This window comes from Pinus tabuliformis, chromosome 1_2 (genome assembly GCF_031772625.1).
Source record: "Pinus tabuliformis cultivar Carrire ecotype Pingquan chromosome 1_2, CPIR1, whole genome shotgun sequence".
NCBI lineage: Eukaryota > Viridiplantae > Streptophyta > Pinopsida > Pinales > Pinaceae > Pinus > Pinus tabuliformis.
Window position 1 is genome coordinate 204,842,715 of NC_142298.1, and position 19,013 is coordinate 204,861,727.

Genomic DNA, 19,013 nt, shown 5'->3' on the forward strand with positions numbered 1-19,013 from the left:
ACCATTTTGAAGATATCATTCATTTCTTGACTACGAGGATGGAAACAGAAGGGTATACAAGTCAGCAAAATAAGGGACTATTAGTGCACGACAAACTGCTCAGTTATTGCGGGACATCTATATAAATGGGTGTAGATGAAATATTGTGAAGATATGTGCCATATTTTGAGAGAGATAACATTCTCACTAAATCTCATGGAGGGGCTGTGGGAGGGCATTATGTAGGAAAAGCGACTACGCATTAGATTTTGTGTGTAGGTCTATGGTGGCCAATGCTACACAAGGATTCCAAGGCGTATTGTAAAGCATGTGATGCGTGTCAGAGGACTGGAAAACCATCGCGAAGGGATGAATTTCTATTACAACCTCAAGTATCATTGCAGCCATTTGAGAAATGGGTGATTGATTTTGTTAGGCCAATTTAGTCCCCAGGGAAGAAAACTGGTGCACATTATATCATCACTGCAACAGAATATCTATCCAGATGGGCTGAAGCACAGCCGGGTAAGGATTGTATAGGCTCTACAACAACAAAGTTTTTGTTTGAATATGTCTTAACCAGATTTGGCTGCCTGAAAGCATTGATGAACGACAGAAGTACGCACATTCTGAATGAAAAAATCATCGCGTTAACAGAAGAATTCCAGGTATACCATCAAAAGAGTACACCGTATCACCCATAGGCCGATGGAACTGTTGAATCCTTCAACAAGATTTTGGAGAACGCACTAACAAATATCTGTAACGCGCAGTGAAATGATTGGGATGTGTGCATACTTGTAGTGCTATGGGCTTATAGGACTACTTGTAAGAAGCTAACATGACAAACATCATTCAAATTGGTCTATGGTGTAGAAGCTGTAATGCCAATGGAGTATACTGTGCCTAGTCTGCACATAGTAGCTCTCAAAGGTATGGCAGATCACAAAGCCTTGGAGGAACGGCTCATGCAACTGATGGAGCTTGAAGAGGACCAATTCTTGGCAGGAGCCCATCAGCAAGTATAGAAGGAGCGTGAAAAAACATGGCACGATCACCACTTCAAGCTTCACACATTTAAGGTAAATGATCTTGTCCTATTATATGATAGAAAATTCACTAAGTTTCTGGGGAAATTTAAGATGCATTGGCTGGGGCCATATATTATTAAAGAAATTAGATGTGGAGGCGCAGTTCAACTCATGAAGATGAATGGAGAACCTTTTCCGGGAAGAGTGAATGGGAGCCACTTGAAGCTATATACAGGGGATCCTGTGCAATGACTATATGGAGGCAGGAAAGTCTTAGTGCTACAGGCAGTTGCAAGGGAGTGCGGGACTATAAAATGCATTGCCAAGGTTGGAGGACTACGTAGCAAGTAGTTGCACGGACAATGAAGAATATACAATCCAAGGAGCTACGCATAGGAAACTGCGCCATGGAGGGAGGTGCCACTCAACACAATAGAAAAGTGACCGTTGGAGTCACTATTCATGACTTGATAGCAAGAAGATGGTTAAGAGGAGCAGGATGGCAGCATTTAAGGCAAAAATATTTGAAGATCCGCCACCGAAACAACCTTCATTTTCAGAATTTTGGGGGAACGAATGGATTTGAATTCGAAAACCCTTATAAATTACGTGTGACGGACCAACTGAGAACAATTTGCGCTTTCATAATTGCTAGTGAGATTTGCTGTCTGTCGCCTATGAACCAATCGTATTGGGAGGATTTAGTGATGAGGCCTATATTTTCTAAATTGTATGAGTTGAATTAGAAGTTCATTCTCGAAAAAATTCTTGGACCAAGCCCTGCAGAAACTGTGAGTATTAGTGGTGATGCTCCCTCTGAAGGAGTTGTGCTAGAAGTTATGAGTATGGGAGCTCGGGCTTTTGTTCCTATGACGCCGAGGTCACCTAGGCCGAAGCCAAAAACCGAAAAAGTTAAACCGAAGAAGGATAAGTAGAAAAACCCTATATGGATGTGTGAGTCCCCCAGGAAGCATTCTACAGCATAGAAACAAAAGAAAGACAAGCATCCGAAAAAATTCATGGACTTGGAGGTGGAAGAAGGCTAGGGAACATAAGACATAGATGCTGAAGGAGTGGAGCCCATCATGAAGCTACCCGATTATATCCCTCTGTGGAAGGGAAAGGCGAAGGTCACAAAGGACCTAGATTCAGACAATTTTACCATTTCTATGCCCCTACTACCTGAGCAGGTTCCCTCTGAAGGTCTGCAACTTGCGCGGATCCCACTGTTAAAAATGGAGGATTGGGACCTCGTAGATCATGCTAGGTTTCTACACTTTGAAACAGATAAGTACATGAAGCACATCTACTATGCAGAGTTAGGTGTTACTACATTAGAGATGGTGGAATAGATCCACGGTGTGGAGAACTTAGGGTTACTTAACCTGTTGTGGGTGCCCCATTATCACCGCAGCCTTATTAACACAATCTGTGCGTCAGCTGCTCACTTTCATGCATGATGGGTGTTTATGGCTAGGAGGGTCTATCCCCATCACTGACATGCTAATCGATAGAATCATGCACCTGCCATATGAAGGACTGAATCTGGCCAAGGAGTTTGGTGGAAAGATGGGGGAAAAGGATCTGGTAGAAATAATGAAGAGAGATAATGGCCTAGTGAAGAAGGCGCGAAGGTATTCCATATTGTCAATAACAGACCCAACAATTCAAATTGCAAACCAAATTTTAGTGGGGAAGGTGATGAGAAAGTGCTATGCGGATGAAGTTTCAGTGCCTGTAGTGTCCTTGGCTGCTCAGTGCATGAAAGGCATACAGTTCAATTGGTCCAGATACTTGTGCTAGGAATTCCTTGTGAATTTCTGCGAGGCCCAGGATGAAACCAAACCATTTGATTACACTTGGTTATTATTGTCTATTGTGTTGGCTGCATGGGAACTGCTGGAGGATAGCTAGTTGCCTCCACTTGAAGTAGGATTATTGGAAGTAACACAGTTTGCTTCCTTATGGGCTACAAAGGACCTTGCGTAGATCACAGAGACAAAGATATTTCGGGTCATGATGGAATCGAGTCTCTGCATGGTTATCAACCAAACGTTGAGGTTGTCCTCAACCTTGTACATGCAAATGTCATCCTACACAGTGTTCAAGGCTAACTTCCATAGAGTGTACATTCAAGCGTGGAAGGATCCCCTGCAGAAATGGCATGACTTGTCATATTTGGTGATAGAGACAGATGTGCAGGAGGTGATAGCGCAATGGCCAGCAGAGTGGTGTGCCCATGAGACTTAGATGTTGGAAGGAGCAAGGGTGCGGAAGTTGCGGAAAAGGCTCGCGTCGAGCTAGAGTGCGCTTCCAAGGAACAGGTAGAATAGGAGCAACGCGAGTAAAAAACAAGTGACAAGTCACCTTCGCCAGAGACAAAGGAGGAAGATTGTTAGAACAAGGCGGTGGAGGAGATGAGGGGAAGAGCACCCCATTTATTCATAAGAGATGTGACAAGGACCAAAAGGGTGGTACAAAGAAGAAATAGAAATTAGACAAGTTTCTAGGTGATCCCATGGTCTTGACGGAGGGCTATCTCAATGAGATCAGGGATAAAATCAGGGATACCACCATTGAAGTGCTATAGAAGTTCGAGCAACAATATATGCAAATGTTGGGGAGCGTCCAAAAGGATCTACACGAGTTGCAGATCTAGGCAAACGTAATATAGGTGGGCACTGGACAAGTGAGCATAGAACAAGTGAGGTGGGCACCTGGGACGAGCTAAGAAGCCGAGTTGGTAAGGACCCTAGACCTTAGGACTATTGCATTTCCCGATGGGTCCCTTTGCACAAATTCAACCGATGATCGCCTCATCTTGAACATAGTTAAGAACATTGGGCTAAACATAGCAACTCTCCCCAACGAGATCCTCCACACGCTCCATGTAGGGGTGACAGAGGAATTGAGAGCTCGGGAGCAGAGCGCTCACAACCTCATCAGCGAATACAGAGTGAACAACGAGAAAATGTTCATTGAAAAGATGCAAACTTTAAAGGAAAAGGAGATGATGCAAGCACAAAGTTCACGACTAGATTCAATAATTACAGAGGCATGCAGGATAGTGCTTGAGCTTCATATTCTTGAGGATGCACAACAAGAAGTAAAGATCATAAAATTAGCCACTGGTGTGAGCGAAGCCAAAGCAGAGGTTGGCCGAGTTCAGTTTGAATTCAATATGAAGATCACCGATCTAAAGTTAAATTTATAGCCCATGACCCCACCTGAGGTCCTGGAGTGGTGCAAAGTTGCCATAAAATAAGGAATGACCACCCTGGATGCCACAATTGCGGATTGTTCAGCATTATTTGAGCAAGCTATGGAGTTGGTGAAAAATCTATAGGAGGATTCAAATTGTAGACACTAGATATGGAAGTAAGGGAGCTGCAGTGATAATATGATGAAGTTAGCGCAACGACGTGCTCCATTGCACCACCGCAGTGCCTAGCTAAATTACAGGAGGGCAAGCAGCTCCTCGCGCAGGTAGAAGAAGCACAAAAGAAGGAGGCCTTGCTAAAGGCCAGATTGCAGCCATGCTTGGAAGAGGCTTATCAAGTCACGACCACCATCTTAGACAAGTTTAATGGCTTGCAGCAGATGCAATAAACAATGAGGCTAGCTGCAGCAGGACTAGCTACAAAGAAGTTAGTTGAGGAAGTCAAGCAGGCAGCCACTCAAAGCATTGCCGAAGTCGCCATGATCCAGGTAGAGTTGGGGGATCTTCACAGCAATATCGCAATGCCAACCGAGTGACTTGAGGGTGAGTCACGATCTTTGTGTTGGGGGTCTGTTGGGATGGGGTCCCCTGGGTCAGTTTTGGGGTTAAAATAACCCAAGTTTTGATATATTTTTGTAAGTAATGTAAAGTCTGCACGATTTGTGGATGCAGACCATGTAGAAGATTAGGAGTCAAAGCAGTTTTAGCCCCGTTTTTATGTAAATTTTGAGTCGGTTTTGAGATCCACCCATGGTCTGTAGACCATGGGATTGTATAAAAAAGGCTATAAATAGGTGTGTCTTAGAGAGTCTAAGGCATATATGTTAGTAATGGGTCAATAAAAGAGAAGTGATAGCGCAAAGAAGTGGGCCAAATAGGAGAAGAAAGGCTTTCTAGCTGAATGCGCATAGGCCTAGGTAGAATCCGCAGCTGAGTGCGCGAACCCCTACAGTTGAGTGCAGAGGGTAGTTTTGAGTCTGTAAAGCTTAATTGAAGATGAATAAAGAAAGTTATCGAATAATTCCTGTGTATATCTGTTTATCTTTGTTTACCTCTGTTTATGATATATGATATTGATGAATAATGCGTTTGCGGAATATTGATCTAATGATGCATGATTCTCTTGAATAAGTCTTAATAGATGTATGCAATGCATGTTAATAACTTTTGAATATTGATCTAATGATGCACAATTCTCTTGAATAAGTCTTAATAGATGTATGCAATGCATGTTAATAACTTTCATGAAGACTGTAATGAATTCTGTTATGTTTACTAAATAACTTAAGTAGATATGCACGAACACTAATGAAGGGTTGTTCTCCGATGCGCGTAAGTGGATAAATCGACCATTAAGGGTCTACAAAGGCTGATCGTAGACCTTTGTGAAGGTCTGAAGACTATTTTAGTAGAGTTGCAGTACCGAGACCTAAGGGCTTATCGATCTACGCGAAGGTATATCTAAGGCGCTAAAAGACATCACAATCACCTTTGGATGCAAAAACTTGGTTCTTGCATGCCCCCATCGTGCTTCGGGTGAGGCTGGAGCCTGCACTATGCAGGTTGTTACTGAAAGGGCTAGTAGTGTATGGATTTGTTGGTTGACACAACTAACACTAAACTTGGGTCAGGACGCCCTAAGCCAAAAAATGGTTCTGTTGTCAGGACCAGGATCTACTTGAAAGATATTTGTGATGTTGCATCACTAGAATCCGAACAAAAAAGAAATTTACAAGTGGTTGGACTAGAAGATTCATGAGTTCGCAACGCAAGAAAATAGGAATCCGTGCCTATCGAAGGAAGAGTGGTTGAACATGTATCTATATATAGAGATACATGATATCTTATTTTGCACTTTTCCCATTGAACTGTACGAGTGGTTAACCAAATTGACAGCCAACCAAGGAAGGTGGAAGCTTTATAATCTTATAGTGTGGACTCTTGAATTAGTGTGATGATCAGAAGCCTCTGAAAATTAGATTGTGCAGGCTATTGATCATTGGCTCGATCTGATTCTGGGAGGATTTGTTATAGAATTCACAATTGATAACGTAGCCAGCTACAACGGAGTGACGATTTCTCAAAGGACCACGAGGTAAATATTTAAGATCTTTGAATACTTGGATTAAAATGTTGTTGTGTGAAAAATGGGTTATGCCATTACCTTGATGTTCGAAGCTACATGAAGTGGAAAAATATTTAGAAATCCTGAAGGATTAGGACCAGAGTATAGTCCCTTGATTGGACCCCCTGTAAGTGATGACAAAGGGGTGGAAAGGACTCCACCACGAAGCGTTGTTCAACTAATCACTAAGAGGATTCCTTGATTAAATCATGCATCCACTCCACCTCCACCCTATACACCTTTGCTCACACCTCCACCACCACCACCACCATTCAACATGTCGAACACAATAGAGCTGCCGATTTTCAAGGGCATAGGGGGTGAAGGTATAAAGCAGTTCTAGTTTGTTGTGAATGTTGTGTGGACAGCACAACAGATTATTGATGACAATATAAAGAAGGCACAATTGGTCACCGCTCTACATTATTCCGCATTGACTTGGTATATTACGTATTATTATGATAATCCTCTGGCATCACTAGTAGAAACTAAGGCTGCTTTAAACAAGGAATTTAGTAAGTCTAAGTCTAACTCTTAGTCAGTAGTTGTATTTAATGAAATTATGATGAGGGTTAATGAGACGCCTTGGGAATTAGATCACAGGTTGAAATGTGTGATTCGAGAAGCTAACATGCAGCTGACAGATGGTCAGCATCGCGAGTGGTTTATAGCTTCGCTTCTACCTCACCTGAGGATTTCTCTGTCACAACAAAATATAGGAACTCAAGAAGAAGCCCTCGAAATCGTAATGAGTTTGCATGCAATGCCCATTCAGGATGTGACCTTGGGGGTACAACATATTCACTCTCAGTTGCAGAGCCTTTGCTTGTAATTGCAGAGCTTGAAGAAAGACAAGGAGACAAAACTAGAGGCGCACACAAAAGTCTGGTGTTTGAAGTGTAAGAGCTAGAGGCATGATAAAGACCACTGTTCCATGTTCACAAATTATATTACATGAGGCAAACCAATTCCCCTGAGGCTAGCAGCTCTAGCAGGGCCGAGCGTGGGGGCTGTGCTATGGTGTGCTATTTTTCAGGTTGTTGGACAACATGTGACGAAGAATTGCCACTTGCTCCAAAAGTTCATCCAGACACCACAACATTTGTTCTATAAATTCTACAAATCAATTTTCCATGATGAGTGCCAGTGCTGTAGCTACGAGCTGATGATGGAAAGAAAACCTACATATCGGATGCAAGAAGAAACTCGGCCTCTAGAGTAGGGCACCAAGGAGCGTGTGGAGGATATTAGGGATGAGGATGAGGTTGAAGAGGAGGAGGACCTGGTAGAAGCCTGGGTCAGGTTATCTGTTACAACTGTGAAACACCAGGGAACTACGCGTGGAAGTGTCAGAATTAGACACGCTCGTCATGTCAATATTGTAGCTAGTTTGACCACACTATAGAGGAATGCCCATTGTTGATAGCTAAGATGTAGGAGAAGAAGGCACAACCTCAAAAACCTACAAATAACTTACAAATGATGAGATCTGAGCCCCATGAGGAAGATCAGAGCGTGAATATAGTGCTGAGAAGCATAATAACAACTGACGATGATAAAGGTAAACAACTAGAAGAGGACGGATGGGTCCACAAGGCCCCAGAGAATGAAGTGGGTTTTGATCTAGCGCACATTAAGGAAACATTTATGGAGGCCAAGAAAAGCGTCACTGAGGTATCCACCTTAGGAAGTTAGGACAAAGTGTAAGGAACTAGCGCGCCTGCAGATGTTGATCCCTTTGTGCTTAATACATTTTTGGAGACCTGCATAAAACTGTTGCGTGATAGAAAATTTCTGGAGGGCCTGTAGGAGTCGATAAAAAAATGTACTAGAAAAGAGAAGGTTCCTGATGGACATCAGGTGGTCAGAAAAACTGGAAAACATAAGGCAAGAACATGATGGGAGATGAGGCTCATCGCACCGATAGGAGATTATGAGATGGACCAGGTCAATTTGGATTTGGGGTCTGATGAAAACGTTTGGCCAAAGCAAACATGGGAAAGAATGGGGAGACTTGCGCTGCAGTGGTCTTTGATTCAGCTTAGAATGGTGAACTATTAGAAGATCATTCCTATGGGACAATTATATGGAGTAACAATTGATATAGAAGGTGTGAGCATGATGGCTTACTTTGAGGTGATAGAGATCATTGATGAAAATAATCCATACCCTCTTCTCCTGGGAATTGACTGGGCCATTGACATGAATGGGTTCATCAGCTTGAAGAAGAGGACAATGTCATTTGAAAGGAAATCACTTCGGGTTGTATTGTTGTTGGACCCTGCAGAAGGGACGCGCTACACTGAACCAGTATGCAACTATGAACAAAGCGATGATGAACTGTATCAGATCTACAAAATAACAGTGCGAGACCAAGACTGGATCAATCCGATGACAGATGGAAAGATTTCATGGGACCGGGAGAGTTCCTATACCTCTGATTCAGATGAATATTTGGAACATTAGCATAATCGTTTGCATGAAGTATCCACGCTGCAATGCAATATGATGACAAAATCGTTGCGCTGTGTTTGTTGAAGGTAAGGAACTTACCTTATTATGATGGATTAACTGACGTGGATAAGTTTTTGGATGCATTTGAGTGTGAAGTTCCTGAGGATCATTGCTTCTAAGAATTAGGTTTGGCACTACGCACTACGCTCGAATGATGGTGGGGTACGCACAGGGATAGATTTGATGGATGGAGAGTTTACAAAAGAATGATGAGGTTACGGTTTGGGTGTCCTAACACTAGATTGACTGAGAAATATAATGGGAAGGATGATCTAAATGATCACCTAGCAAAATGGACTAAAGCATGGGGGACAAAACCAAAGCCAGAGTGGCCACACTTATTCTTCCATACTTTGGAAACAATTCCCATGAACTGGTATTTGGAAACAGAGCTCCATCATGGCATCACGGAGTGGGATATAGTAAGGGAAGGATTCTTATTAACCTTCAACTTTAAATATGGCTTCACAAGCATTGATGAAGCTCTACAGGAGATTAAAGCAACTATCTTCAGAATGCTGCAAGAACCTCTGGAATGGGTCTAGTCAGATTAGAACACCCAGCCGCGCAATGCGTTGGAATGTTATAATGTGATTGCTGAAGAGGAGGATGATGATCCAAGAAATATTAATATTCCAGAGGTAGAAGGACATCACGAAGTTGAGGGCTCGCAAATAGAAAAAACGGACATCACCGCATCGATCTTGGTATTCCCAGATTGGAATAAGGAATTTCATGTACATGTTGATGCCTCTTTCATTGCGTTGGGTGTAGTGTTAATGCAAGCCCGTGAAGCAAAAATGGACCATCCTATAGAATTCGTGAGTAGGAAATTATCAAAGGTTGAGAAGAATTATTCAAGTACTAAGCACGAAGGATTGGCCATGGTGTATGCACTGCAGAAATTTAGGCGCTATTTGTTAGGAAGGCATTTCAAGATGTACATAGATCATTCTATGTTGAAAGACTTGGTCAATAAGCCTGTGTTGGGGGGGAAGATATGCAAATGGTTGCTACTATTCTAGGAGTATGACTTTGAACTAATTATGAAGCCAGGAAGGTTGAATGTAGGACCTAATCATCTGTCGCGGATCGAAATAGGAGAGGAGCCTAATAATTTGGAGGAAGGGTTGCCAAATGCGCAACTTTTCGCAGTGCACGTAGCGAATAACCATTTTGCAGATATCATTCATTTCTTGACTACAGGTATGGCATCGGAAGGGTATACAAGTCAACAAAAGAATGAACTAGTAGTGCACATGACATACTTCTCAGTTATTGTGGGACATATGTATAAGATGGTCATAGATGAAATATTGCGAAGATATGTGCCAGATTTTGAGAGAGATAACATTCTCACTAAAGCTCATGGAGGGGCTGCAGGAGGCCATTATGCAGAAAAGCGACTGTGCATAAGATTTTGAGCACAAGTCTATGGTGGCCAACAGTGCACAAGGATTCCAAGGTGTATTGTAAAGCATGCGACACATGTCACAGAATAGGCAGATCATTGCGAAGGGATGAATTGCCATTACAACCTCAAGTATCGTTGCAACCATTTGAGAAATGGGTGATTGATTTTGTTGGGCCAATTTGGCCCCTAGGGAAGAAAACTAGTGTGTGATATATCATCAACACGACGAAATATCTAGCCAGATGGGCTGAAGCACAACCTGTTAAGGATTGTACAGGGGCTACAAAAACAAAGTTTTTGTTTAAATACGTCTTAACCAGATTTGGCTGCCTAAAAGTGTTGATGAGCAACAGAGGTACACACTTTCTGAATGAAACAATCAATGCGTTAACAGAAGAATTCCAGGTCTACCATCAGAATAGTACACCGTATCACCCATAGGCCAATGGAACTGTTGAAGCCTTCAACAAGATTTTGGACAACACACTAACGAAGATCTACAATGCACAACGAAATGACTGGAATGTGCACGTACCTGTAGTGCTATGGTCTTATAGGACTACCTGCAAGAAGCTAATAGAACAAATGACGTTCATATTGGTCTATGGTGTAGAAGCTGTAATGCCAATGGAGTATATTGTGCCTAGTCTACGTATAACAACTCTCATAGGTATGGCAGATCATGAAGCCTTGGAGGAACGGTTCGTGCAGCTAATGGAGCTTGAAGAGGACCAATTCTTGGTTGGAGTCCATTAGAAAGTACTAAAGGAGCATGAAAAAACACGGCACAATCACCACATCAAGCTTCACACGCTTAAGGTAAATGATCTTGTCCTATTATATGATAGTAAATTCACTAAGTTTACAGGGAAATTTTAGATGCATTGGTTGGGACCATATATTATCAAAGAAATTATAGATGGAGGTGAAGTTTAGCTTGCAAAGCTCAATGGAGAACCTTTTGCGGGAAGAGTGAATGGGAGATGCTTGAAGCTGCATAGGATCTTGCACAATGACTATATGGTGGCAGGAAAGTCTTAGTGCTCCAGACAGTTGCAAGGGAGTGCAGGACTATCAACTACAATGCCAAGGTTGGAGGACTACATAGTAGGCGAGATGCATGGACAATGACAAAGATGCAATCCAAGGAGCTATGCAATGGAGGGAGGTGTTGCGGAACACAACAGAAAAGTGACCATTGGAGTCACTGTTCATGACTTGACAACTAGAAGATGATTAAGAGGAGCGGGATGGTGAAATTAAGGAAAAAATCTTCGAATATCTGTTGACAAAACAACATTAATTGTCAGACTATGGGGGGAACAGTCAGATTTGAATTCAAAAACCCCTATAAATTATGCGTGTCAGTCCAACTGAGAAGACTTTGCACTCTCAGAATTGCTAGTGAGATTTGTTGTCCATCGCCTATGAAATGATCGTATTGGGAGGATTTAGTTGCAAGCCCTACATTTTCTAAATTGTCTAAGTTGAATCAGAAGTTAATTCTTGAAAAAATGCTTGGACCAAGCCCTACAAAAAACATGAGTACTGGTGGATATGTTTCCTCTGAAGGAGATGCCACAAAAGTTGTGAGTATGGGAACTCTAGCTCCTATGCCTATGGCGCTAAGGTTGCCTAATTCGAAGCCAGAAACCCAAATAGTTAAACCGAAGAAGGATAAAAATAAAAAGCTTGTATCAGTGCACGAGTCCCCCAGAAAGCATTCTGCAACACAGAAACAAAAGAAAGACAAGCAGTTGGAAAAATTTGTGGACCTGGAGGCAGAAGAAGGCTAGGGAACAAAAGACATAGATGTTGAGGCGTGGAGCCCATCATGAAGCTACCCGACTATATCCCTCCAGGAAGGGAAAGGCGAAGGTTACAAAGGACCTAGCCTCAGAGAAGTTTACCATTTCTATGACCCTACTACCTGAGCAGGTTCCCTTCGAAGGTCCATGGCTTACGTGGATCCCACTACTAAAAATGGAGGATTGGGACCTCACAGATCATATTAGGTTTCCGCACTTACCAACATATAAGTACATGAGGCGTGTCTACTACGTGGAGTTAGGTGTTACCACATTAGAGATGGTGGAATGGATCCCTAGTGTGGATAACTCGGTGTTACTTAAATTGTTGCGGGCACCCCATTATCACCGCACCCCTATTAACACAATCTGTGTGTGTCAGCTGCTCAGTTTGGTTCATGATGGGTGTTTATGGCTAGGAGGGCCTATGCCCATCACTGACATGCTAATACACAGAATCACACAGCTGCAATACAAAGGACTGAATCTAGCCAAGGAGTTTGGTGGAAAGACGGGGGAAAAGGGTCTGGTAGAAAGAACGAAGAGAGATTATGGCCCGTTGAAGAAGGCACGAGGGTATTCCATCCTGTCAATAATAGACCCAGTAGTTCAAATTACCACCCAAATTTTAGTATGGAAGGTGATGAGAAAGTGTCGTGCGGATGAATTTCTAGCACTCGTAGTGTCCCTGGCTGCTTTGTCTACGTAAGGTGTACAGTTCAATTGGTCCAGATACATGTTCCAGAAATTCCTCGCAAATTTTCGTGAGGCCCAAGATGAAACCAAGACATTTAATTACATTTGGTTATTGTTGTCTATTGTGTTGGTTGCATGGGAACTACTAGAGGATAGCCAATTTCCTCCACTTGAAGAAGGATTACAATAAGCAGTGTAGTTTTCTCCCTTATGGGCTACAAAGGACCCCACGCGGATCACAAACACAAAGATGTTTTGGGTCTTGATGGAATCGAGTCTCTGCATGGCTATCAACCAACCTTCGAGGTTTTCCCCAACCTTGCACATGCAATTGTAAGCCTACACGATGTTCAAGACTGACTTCCACAGAGTGTACATTCAAGTGCGAAAGGATCCCCAGCAGAAATGGTATGACTTTCTATATTTGGTGACAGAGACATACGTGAAGGAGGTGATAGCGCAATGGCTAGAAGAGTGGCATGCCCCCTCAGACTTAGATGCTAGAATGAACAAGGGCGCGGGAATTTCTGCAGTGTAGAAGAGGAAGGAGGAAGCTAAGAAAGCTACGAGCACACTCGCAGAGCAGAAAAATAAGGAAGCCACAAAACAGGCTCATGTGGAGCAAGAGTGCACTGCCAAGGAACAAGAAGAACATGAGCATCGCGAGTCACAAAGAAGTGGCAAGTCACCTTCGCCAGAGATAGAGGAGGAAGAACTGTTAGAACAAGGAGGTGGAGGAGATGTGGGGCAGAGCATCCCATTTATTCTAAAGAGATGCGACAAGGAACAACATGGTGGTACAAGGAAGAAATAGAAATGAGACAATTCATAGGGTGATCCCATGGTCTTAACAGAGGGTGATCTCGATGAGATCGAGGATAAAATTAGGGATACCACCACCGAAGTGCTGCAACAGTTCAAGCAGTAATAAATGCAGACACTGGGGAATGTCCAAAAGGATCTGCGTGAGCTGTAGATCTAGGCAAACAAAATACATGTAGCCACTTGACAAGCGAGCACAAAACAAGCGAGTTTGGCATGTGAGACGAGTTGAGCAACTGAGTTGGTAAGAACCCTCGAAATTAGGACTATTGCATTGCTCAATGGGTCCCTTCATGTATAGTCAGCTGATGATTGCATCATCCTAAGCACAGTCAAGAATATCAGGCTAAACATAGCAGTTCTCCCCAATAAGATCCTCCACGTGCTACATGTAGGGGTGACAAAGGAATTGAGAGCTCGGGAGCAACGAGCTCTCAACCTCATCAACGAATATAGAGTGAACAATGAGAAAATGTTTGCTGGAAATATGTAGGCTTTAAAGGAAAACAAAACGTTGTAGGCACAAAGTTCACGACTAGAGTCAATAGTCGCAGAGGCATGCAGGATAGTGCCTGAGCTTCATATTCCTGAGGATGCACAGCTAGAAGTGAAGATCAGAAAATTAGCTGCTGGTGTGCTCTAAGCCAAAGCAGAGGTTGGTCGAGTTTAGCTTGAACTCAATATGAATATTACCGAGCTGCAATTAAATTCGCAGCCCATGACTTCGCCTGAGGTCCAGGAGCAGCGCGGAACCGCCATAAAAGAAGGAATGACCACCCTGGATGCCATAGTCGTAGACTGTTCGACATTATTTGAGCAAGCTATGGAGTTGGTGACAAATCTGTAGGAGGATTCAAACCTTCAGACACTGAATACAGAAGTAAGGGAGCTACAACAACAATATGATGAAGTAAGGGCAATGACGCGCTCCATTGCACTAACAAATCGCCTAGCTAAATTACAGGAGGGAAAGCAGCTACTTGTGTAGGTAGAAAAAGCATAGAAGAAGGAGGCCTTGCTAAAGGCCAGATTGCAGCCATGGTTGAAAGAGGCTTATCAAGTCATGACCACCATCTAGGATAAGCTTAAAGGCTTGCAACAAACGTAACAGACATTGAGGCTGGCCATAGCAGGACCAGGTACAGAGAAGTTAGTTGAGGAAGTCAAGCAGGCATCCACTCAGAGCGCTGTCAAAGTTGTTGTGATCTAGGTAGAGCTGGGGGATCTTTGCAGCAATACCCCAACACCAACTGAGTGACTCGAGGGCGAGTCATGATATTTGTGTTGGGGGCTTGTTGGGATGGGGTCCCCTAGGTCAGTTTTGGGGTTAAAATAACCCAAGTTTTGATATATTTTTGTAAGCAATGTAAAGTCTTTGCGATTTGTGAATGCAGAGTGCATAGATGGTTAGGAGTCAAAGGGGTTTTAGCCCCTTGTTTATGTAAAGTTTGAGTCAATTTTGAGATCCACCCATGGTCCACGAACCATGGGATTGTATGAAAAGGGCTATAAATAGGTGTGTCATAGAGAGTCTAAGGCATATATGTTGGGTCAATAGAAGAGAAGTGATAATGTAGAGAAGTGGGCCATATATGAGAAGAAAGGCTCTGTAGCTGAATGCACAGAGGGTGAGGTAGAGTTCACAGCTGAGTTTGCAGACCCTTGCAACTGAGTGCGCAGGGTAGTTTTGAGTCTGTAAAGCTGAATTGAAGATCAATAAAGAAAGTTACCAAAGAATTCCCGTGTATATCTATTTATATTTGTTTACTTTTGTTTATGATATATGATGTTGATGAATAATGCATTTATGGAATATTGATCTAATGATGCACGATTCTCTTGAATAAGTCTTAATAGATGTATGCAATGCATGTTAAGAAATTTCACGGAGACTATGATGAATTCTGTTATGTTTACTAAATAACTTAAGTAGACATGAGTGAACACTAATTAAGGGTTGTTCTCCGATGTGCGTAAGTGAATAAATCGACTGTTAAGGGTCTGCAAAGCCTGATCATAGACCTTCGTGAAGGTCTGAAGGCTGTTTTAGTAGAGTTGCAGTACTGAGCCCTAAGGGCTTATCGATTTGCGTGAAGGAAAATATAAGGCACTAAAAGACATCACACTTGTCTCTGGATGCAGAAACTTGGTTCTTGCATCCCACCATACTGCTTCGGGTGAGACTGAAGCCTGTGCTACACGAGTTGTTGCCAAAAGGGCCAGTAGTGTAGGGATTTGTTGGTTGGCAGAACTAACTCTGAACTTGGGTCAAGGCCCCCTAAGCCAACATGGAGCATTTGTCAACAACTACTTCAATTTCTCAAAACTTGTTACACATTCGTCTATCCATTCAAATTTCTTACCTTGCCTCTACAATGACATAATAGGATATGCAATGTGAGAGAATTTCCCAATGAACATCCTATAATAGCCTGCTAGACCCATTAATGATCTTACCTCATCCACATTTCTAGGAGTTGTCCACTCCATGATATCCCTAATGTTTTGTGGATCCACTGCTATGGTTTCCTTGGAAACAACATGTCTTAAGTAATGTACCTCTGTCTAAAATAAACTTCATTTACTGAGCTGAGCATACAATTGATGCTCTCTCAACAATCTCAATAATTCTGCTAAATGCCTGACATGCTCTTCCTCATTTTTAGAATATATCAATATGTCATCAATGAATATAATAACAAACTTGTCCAGATAAGGACGCAACACACTATTCACCAAGCACATAAAGGTAGCTGAAGCATTAGTCAAACTAAATGGAACTACAACAAACTCATAATGTCTGTACCTGGTCTAGAAAGTAGTCTTGCATATGTTCTCTTCCTTGATGCGTACCTGATGATATCCTGATCTCAAATCAATCTTCAAGAACATAGTTGCTCCCTTCAACCATTCAAACAAGTCATCAATCCTTGACAGCAAGTACATGTTCATGATGGTCACCTTGTTCAACTGTATATAATCGACGCATAACCTGAGAGTACCATCCTTCTTCTTCACAAACAATACCGATGTACCCCAAGGTGATACACTTGGCCTAATGTATCCCTTGTCAAGAATTTCCTTCAACTATAGTTTAATCTCTACTAACTATGGTGTGCTCATCTTGTATGGTTCCTTTGATGCTGATGTTTCCCCTGGTACAAACTCAATGGAAAAGTCCACTTCTCTGTGAGGTAACAAATTTGAAATCTCTGCTGGAAGCACATCCTGAAACTGCTGCAAGATTGGGTACCTGCTCAATACCTACGCATCCTCAACATCCTTACCTTTATCACTAGAAATATGCATTGCAAATAACACAAACCCTTTTATGCCATTGCGCTTTGCCTACCTAGTTGTCACCATTCTAACTGATGTTTCCTTCTTCTTACGCTGCAAGATTCTCTATTATCCATTGTCATCCAAGCACTAAATGGCCTTGTCATGAAAATCCACTTTGGTCCTATGAAGATACAACTAGTCCATACCCAAAAGCATACTATATGATCCCAACAGTCATACATTAAAATGTGCTTAAGTAGGCATACCGTTCAACTCAAATGTACAAGCTCTTACTCGGTGATACACTCTCTTCTTTGTACCTATATCCAACTACACTAATCAGGATTCTACATGCACTTCTTTATTAAAACTGCACTTATCCACCAAGTTAGGACTAACATAACTATAATTTATCCAAGGTCAATAAAAATGGAAACAAATTGATCACAAATCTTATTGTCCATCTCGATAAAAGTTTCCTTGTGCTCTGCCTTCTTGTTATCCAGTGTCGCATAAATCCGTGGAATGCTCTGCTCAACATCCCCAACTATCTTCCCTTCCTGTGCACTATAAATCTAAGGCCTACCACCCTAATTCTACATACAATCCCTCTTCAAGTGCTCCTTACCTCATGTCCAACACTACAACCATCATGTACCATCACCTTTATTCTACTGCCCTCCATGTTGTGACCATAAAACTTCTTGTAAGGTGCAACATTTTCTTTCTCGCCTACATCCCGAGGCCTTATTCTTTTCAACTGCCATTTACCTTTATCTTTCTCTTTCCCTTTGCAACCTTGCTAAGATTTTGTCTTGCACTTTGATTGCTCGTAAAAGTGCTTCAATTTCCTAATAACTTCCTCATGTTACCAAAGGCTCATCATACTCAATCCAATCTCTAAATGCTAATGGCAATCCATTGACAAATTTATGAACTTTGTCCTTCTCATCCTTAAGATACAGTACATACCTCAACAACTCTAGAAACTTGGTCGTATACTCCTCATCTTTCATCGATCCCATTCTTAGCTCATAAAGCTCCTTAGCTTTGCTGTCATAGTACCTCTCTGACAAGTAATTCTTCCTGAAAAGTCTTTTAAATTCATGCAACCTCAACTCCTTTGTCATGATGTCTCTAAACCACTTCACATGTTCCCACCAAATGCATTCTTTCCCTTTGAGGTTGAATATAGCTATTATGGCCTTCATGTAATCATGTAACTCAAATAATTTCTTCATCCCAAGTAGCCATGCCTTTGCATCATACAACTTCTTCAAGTCTCCATCAAAGGCAAGTCGCTTTGATTTCTTGAACTAATCTAGAAGATATCCCTTGTCACTCCTTCTGTAAGGATGATAACGATGACGATCATAGTTCCTATCATAACAAGAACTAGAATAGAACCTATGTACATCACCTCTCCTATCCAAAGTATCCAAGAGTCTATCATCTCTATTCGACCTGTGCCCACCATGAGATCTCTTACCATATGCCCAATTTATTTCATCCTCCTACCCATGGCTGATTTGAAGTGGTCCCTGTCTCTACAATTCTGACAGACCTTGAAGGATTACTGCATTGAATTCTGCTTGTTTCTCCTATTCCTGAATGATCCTATAATTATCTTCCTTGCAACTTCTTATTTCTTCCTTCAAACTTCTTAATGTTCTGCTAAGTCAGAAGAATGCTCAACACCACGCTACTTATATGGTCCATAGGGAGAGTCTTGTGAATTGCAGTCTACCATCTTGCTAGTTGATGAGTGCCAATATTGGAACAAGGATGCTGCAACTCCTGGGCTACCAACTTTACTTATCAACCCGAGGTTCGTACAAACTTGGAGGTGACAGTGCTGTATGCACAAGTAAAAGTGACGGCTCTGCTTGTTGTCACTATTCAGCTAGCGAGAGACCACTGGGGTTCCAAGCCAGACTTCTATAGAGTCAGAAGAAGCTTGATTCTTTGATGGAAGAAAGGCAAATCTACTCTAAGAGAGTTACTCTAATGCAGTAATGGACAAAGCCAACATGTAATGCTAAACGACACCATGCCCTAATTAACCATTTTAGAAGCTATTCTAAGTAGAAATTCTAAATGAAAAATAAACAAATGCTACCAT